The sequence below is a fragment of the Stylophora pistillata genome, chromosome 4 (assembly GCF_964205215.1).
Source record: "Stylophora pistillata chromosome 4, jaStyPist1.2, whole genome shotgun sequence".
Classification (NCBI taxonomy): Eukaryota; Metazoa; Cnidaria; class Anthozoa; order Scleractinia; family Pocilloporidae; genus Stylophora; species Stylophora pistillata.
The window spans coordinates 17,782,230-17,788,229 of NC_142522.1; the positions used below are offsets into that span (position 1 = coordinate 17,782,230).

The window sequence follows — 6,000 nt, forward strand, 5'->3', positions numbered from 1 at the left end:
GCGAGTGGGCAACACCCATTTTACCCGTCCCCAAGAAAGATGGATCGGTCAGGCTTTGTGGTGATTACAAGGGCACGGTAAACCCAGAACTACAGGCTGAACAATATCCCTTACCCCGCATCGAAGATATCTTTGCAAAGCTTGCTGGTGAACAGAAATTCTCAAAGATTGATCTTCGCCAGGCCTACCACCAACTAGAGATGGAAGAAGATTCCAGAAAATACCTCACCATCAACACACACATGGGGTTGTTCCAGTACAATAGACTAGTGTTCGGCATCACTTCAGCACCCGCTATCTGGCAACGCACCATTGATCAAGTGCTGGAAGGGACATCTGGCACAAGCTGTATACTTGATGACATGATTATCACTGGAAAGAGTGATGAAGAACACCTGGCTAACTTAGAAGAAGTCCTTCGACGGCTACAGTTTCATGGTTTGAGAGCTAACAAAGCCAAATGTGAGTTTTTCAAGGAGAAGATAACCTATTGTGGACATGATATTGACAAGGATGGCCTTCACAAGTCTACAGCAAAAGTAGAAGCAGTTTTGGAAGCACCACGCCCAAACGACGTAGCTGAAGTAAGATCATTTCTCGGGCTAATCAACTACTACCATAGGTTCTTACCTAACCTGTCGACAACTGTCCACCCCTTGACTCAACTCTTGGGAAAGGACCACCAATGGAAGTGGACAGAGCAATGCGAGGCAGCATTCCACAAGGTGAAAGAAATGATCACTTCAGAGCAAGTTCTAACACATTATGATCCCTGTCTGCCACTTAGACTTGCTTGTGACGCATCCCCCGTAGGCATTGGAGCAGTGCTTTCTCACGTAATTAACGATGGTACCGAGCGACCTATACCTTTTGCTTCAAGGACACTGACAAAAACTGAGCAAAAGTATGCGCAGATTGACAAGGAAGCTTTGTCGATAATCTGGGGTGTCAAGAAGTTTCACATGTACCTGTTTGGCCGTCCTTTCACTCTATACACAGATCATCAGCCATTAACTTCAATCTTTCATCCGCGGAAGAGCATCCCCGTGGTCACCGCAGCACGTCTTCAACGTTATGCCCTGTTCCTGGCAGGCTATGACTACTCCATTCAATACAAGAACACTAAGGTTCACAGCAATGCAGATGGTCTTTCCCGCCTACCACTGTTAACGGAAGCCAAAGATGAAGAAGTGGTTGACCCAGTGGGTGTATTTAATTTGATGCAGTTTGACCCTTTGCCAGTCACAGTGGACAACGTTAGACGAGAGACACAAAGAGATCCTGTCTTGGCCCAAGTGCATGAAATGACCAGGAAGGGATGGCCAAACAACCATGACCCTGTACTCAACCCCTATTTTGTTCACAAAGATGAGATCACGTTACAATCACGCTGTTTGATGTGCGGAATAAGAGTAATAATACCCCCAAAACTACGCCCTCAAGTTCTCAAGGAACTTCATCAGGGACATATGGGAGTCGTGAAGATGAAGGCCCTGGCCCGAAGCTACACCTGGTGGCCTGGAATCGATAAAGAAATTGAACTGTCTGCTAAGTCCTGCCCAGGTTGCCAACTAGTACAGAGGGAGCCCAGTACAGTGCCAGTGCACCCATGGGAATGGCCTTCGTTGCCCTGGCAACGAATTCATATCGATTTTGCAGGTCCTTTCCTTAACAGCATGTTTTTAGTGGTAGTGGATGCACATTCACGTTGGCTAGAGATAGAGAAAATGAACACTACAACTTCAGCGAAAACCATTGAAACCCTTCAGAAGTTGTTTGCAAGATATGGCGTACCAGCCCAGTTAGTGAGTGATAATGGGCCTCAGTTCACATCAGAAGAGTTCCAGCAATTCCTTAAGAGAAACGGCATCAAACACATCACCTCAGCACCTTATCACCCCGCCACCAACGGCCTAGCAGAACGTGCTGTCCAGAGTTTCAAGAATGCCATGAAGAGTGAAACTGAAGTGACATCTTTGAACATTAAGTTGGCGAGATTTTTGCTAACTTATAGAATCACCCCCCACTCAACCACCGGACAGCCACCGTCCCAGTTGTTTTTTGGAAGAAGATTACGCACTCGACTGGACTTGTTAAAACCAGATCTCTTCATCCAGGTAAACAACCGTCAGATAGACCAGTCTGCTGCCAAGAGTGGTTCTGTAACAAGGCATTTTGCCATTGGTCAGAGAGTGATAGCACGAAATTACAGTGGAAAGTCAAAGTGGGTACCCGGTATTGTACGTGCACGATTGGGACCCCTGTCTTATGAAGTGGAGATTGGGCCTAACCTAGTTTGGCGTCGACACACGGATCAACTCCGAGATTCCAATGTTCCTGTTACAGACAGACACCCGCCAGTTTCATACCCCTTGCCTTTTCCACTCCCAGCCACGACCACTGATCACCCAGTAGCTGAACTACCTGAACAGACAGAAGTTGTCTCGAGGGAGACAGACTGCCCGTCACCCAAATGCAATCCAGTGGCTGAATCGTCCGCTAGCAGCTCACCGACCCAGATTGAACATGTTCCTGTGAAACGATACCCTTCCAGAGTGCGGCAACCCCCAGTTCGGATGGATCTGTGAACACTGAACTACCCTTTTTTTGGGGGGGGGGGAGTTTGAGACTGGATTTCTACTGTTAGCATGTTGCGTTGAACTTTTGGAAGCTTTTAAATTCTTAAGGACTTAGGAGGACAAGAGACTGGCTTACAGGGGAGGTGTTGTAGTGTATGCGGTTGGTTCTCGTAAGCATGCGCACGTGTGCGCATTATGTATTCCATGTGCTTTTTACAATAAATCAAGAAACCGAATACATGACATTTACTGTTTCTTGCTCCGCGTTGTTAAGGATTTGCTTTATCTCATTTTTGAAATCGTCGTCTGCTAGTATTTTGGCCCTCGCCCTATACTGTAGGGATTCTAGGCATGTTCTGCTAGGCATTTTGTACAGAGGGATTTGTTCGTTATCCTCAGACTTGCCGAGTAGATCATCTTCAGTGGCGGTGTCGTATGAGGCTTCCATGTTTTCTTCATTCTCTGAATGTCATTGCTTTGGTCTGGGGCGTTTAGTAGCCCATCTGCCGTTATGTCTTTTGACATTTTCTGTAGATGGTCAGGCAAGACCGTGGTTTCGATCCTAATCTTGTGGTTCTTGTCAGTTGCCGATTAACTAAATAGACTGGTAGAGATTCGTTGTCGGTATCAGTCAGGAATTTTGCTCCCTATCCAGGCGAACCTCTCACAGATAGCCAAGATGCCGATATGGCCGCCGATGAAGAAAACGAGGATGGCATTTTGCACGAAATCCTCTTTTTCGGCTTCCCAACATGCAAGCCACAGTCCATGCTTTTACCCTTCTTTCACAGAAGTACACAACCAGTGACGTCACAGGGCTGTTTTGGCTGTGCCAAGATGGCCGCCAATTTTGATCTCAGCCTGTCAACTTCGAATTGTAAAAAATGTACTTTCCGCTATGCGTTGGCCCAAAAAAAGTACACAGCGTTTGCAAATAATGTTCAAACTATTATATTGCAAAAATCTCGGATATGAAAATTACGTTTCAGTAGCACTTTAAGTCAAAGCTTAAGACCTATCTTTTTAGTCGACCTTTCAATTTGTAGGACTATTAATATTAATGTTAGTATCATTCCCTGGTTAATTTAATTAGTTATTTATAATCATTTTAATTGTACATATTGTAAAGCACTCCAAACTCTAGGGCAATAGAAATCCTATACTATTATTATTATTATGAAACATTCTTTAGAGAACAAAGGAAGCTTTTACAATGCAAAACAAACACCAGGCAAAAACACCACAACATATTTCTCCAGAATTATGGAACCTCATCGACAGTCACAATTCCCAGACAATTCAACTTTTCTAGTGGTTGATAAGCTCATCCATGCATACTCAAAAAGAGTGTAAGAAGAAACCGATGTCCAAGGTAAAAGATCTCACACTAAAAGACTGTCTCGCCATCATGCGTAAATTTGAAGCTGTTGAAACGACCATGGTCAAGTTCAATACCACATCAGTGACACCCACATTGATGCATCATATGCTCATGACCAAACAGTAAAGTCACAAAGAAGCCGCAGAGAAGACCAAGCAATGAAGCATGTATTTGGTGTCAACATAACCCACATTCACATGATAAATGTCCAGCAAAGGATGCCACATGCAACCTCTGCAAGAAGCAGACATTTTGAGGAAGCATGCCTACAGAAAAAGGGACATGGTCCCAAAGATCTCAACCACAATGCAATACATGCCACATCAATTTACCATGATATAGGTGAATAGAAAACAGCGAACCTTAAAGAGGAAACAAGGTTAAGAATCGAAAAAACTTTGAGACACTTTGCCACCTTGGAACTTACCCATGATGCTTTGCAAGTCTGACCTCATGGTTTCACTTAAGTTTTCTTTCAAATCAAATGAAAAAATCTTGGCTTTTAGCCAAAACATTGTTTTAAAATCCTGTTAACTGCTGTTAAAACAGCAAACCTTAAAACTCCGACAACTCACTAAGCGCTTTTGCAAACCGAACCTAAATATCCAACTAGTTTTCACTTTTAAATTAAAAACATGTTTAGTGTTAAAGATCGTACTCTTGATGCCCTAAATCTATGGTAGTTCACCAATTTTCTTGTGTGGGATGTAATTCCCGTTATATTGGTGAAACTACTCGCCACTTTACTACTAGGATAAAGGAGCACACGGAAAGCGATAAAAACTCACATCTCTTTAAGCATTTCAACACATCTCCTTCTTGTAAGAACAAATACTCCCCTTATTTTTTTAGTATTCTTGATTCTGCTAACAACTCGACTGATTTAAAACTCAAAGAAGGTTTTTATATAAATAAGATCAAACCTAAACTTAACAAACAATTACAGCATTATAAAAGTTTTCTAGTGTTCTAATTTACACATTTTATATTTTGGTGTCACATTGTAATTAGTACCTGCTTTTGTATTACATCGTATTGTAAATAATTTATTCATCTACTTGTATACTATATATATAATAATTGTTCACACTCAGTTACTCATGGACTGAAGATAGCATACACATGCCAAAACGTCTTTCAAAAAAGTTGTATATTTCTTACAATACAAAGATGAATTCGGCTTAAACCCTATCTCTGTTAACATGCTTGAACAAGTAAGCCCACGTGAGGTATTTGCCCCCGTCACTTTCAATCGCCAAAACACTCATCATGCAAATGCCACCGTTACAGGCAAGGTCGATACTGGTGCAATGGTGTCCTGCATGCCTATGTCCATGCTTTCTCAAGTCGGATTGTCTAAAGATGATATCAAGGTCAATAATGCAGTCATTCAAGGTGAGTCTGGTGCAAATCTACAAAACTATGCAACTATGGACGTCAATGTTACTTGCAATAGTACCACTGCACAAACGACATTCTATATTACAAAGTGTAAATGTGCTTTTATTCTTGGACTTGAATTCTGTAAAAGCTTCAAGCAAGCGTTGATTGCTCTCATCTGTATACAACAGAGCATCTCCATTGACCCAGATAATATAGCAGCAGTACACATCACTGATGAGTCTGAGGTTCACTACAACAAGCTATGCTCCAAGTGGAGGGAATATCTTCCACTAGGAAGGAAAACTAGAGTCTACCTTAAGGATCTTAACCAGATCTTTCCTGACACCTTTGATGTCAGCATTGCTCAGATTATGAAAATAGAACCAACCCAACTTGTAACACTGCAAAGTCAGATTTCACTCTGAAGGACCTGATGAACCTCATAATCACTAGGTGGGCAGAAAGCTTGCAAGATGTACCACAACACTTACACCCATACTGGTGCTTCAGAGATGAACTGACTGTTGTTGATGGACGCATCATGAAGGGCAACCAGGTTTTTGTCCCTGCCATTTTGAGACCAAGCACCCTTAACCGTCTACATGATGCACATCTGGACATTACTTTAACACTTCAGCACACCAGATGCACAGTTTA

At 42.6% G+C, this 6,000-nt stretch overlaps 1 protein-coding gene and 1 long non-coding RNA gene across 4 annotated transcripts in view; both read right to left on the reverse strand.

The window, feature by feature from the left end:
- The window catches only part of LOC148732684 (uncharacterized), an 82,693-nt gene that overhangs the window by 49,534 nt on the left and 27,159 nt on the right, over nucleotides 1-6,000 (reverse strand). The gene's annotated exons all lie outside the window — the stretch shown is intronic.
- Nucleotides 1-6,000, reverse strand: part of LOC148732686 (uncharacterized) — a 47,979-nt gene that overhangs the window by 16,853 nt on the left and 25,126 nt on the right. The window lies entirely within an intron of this gene.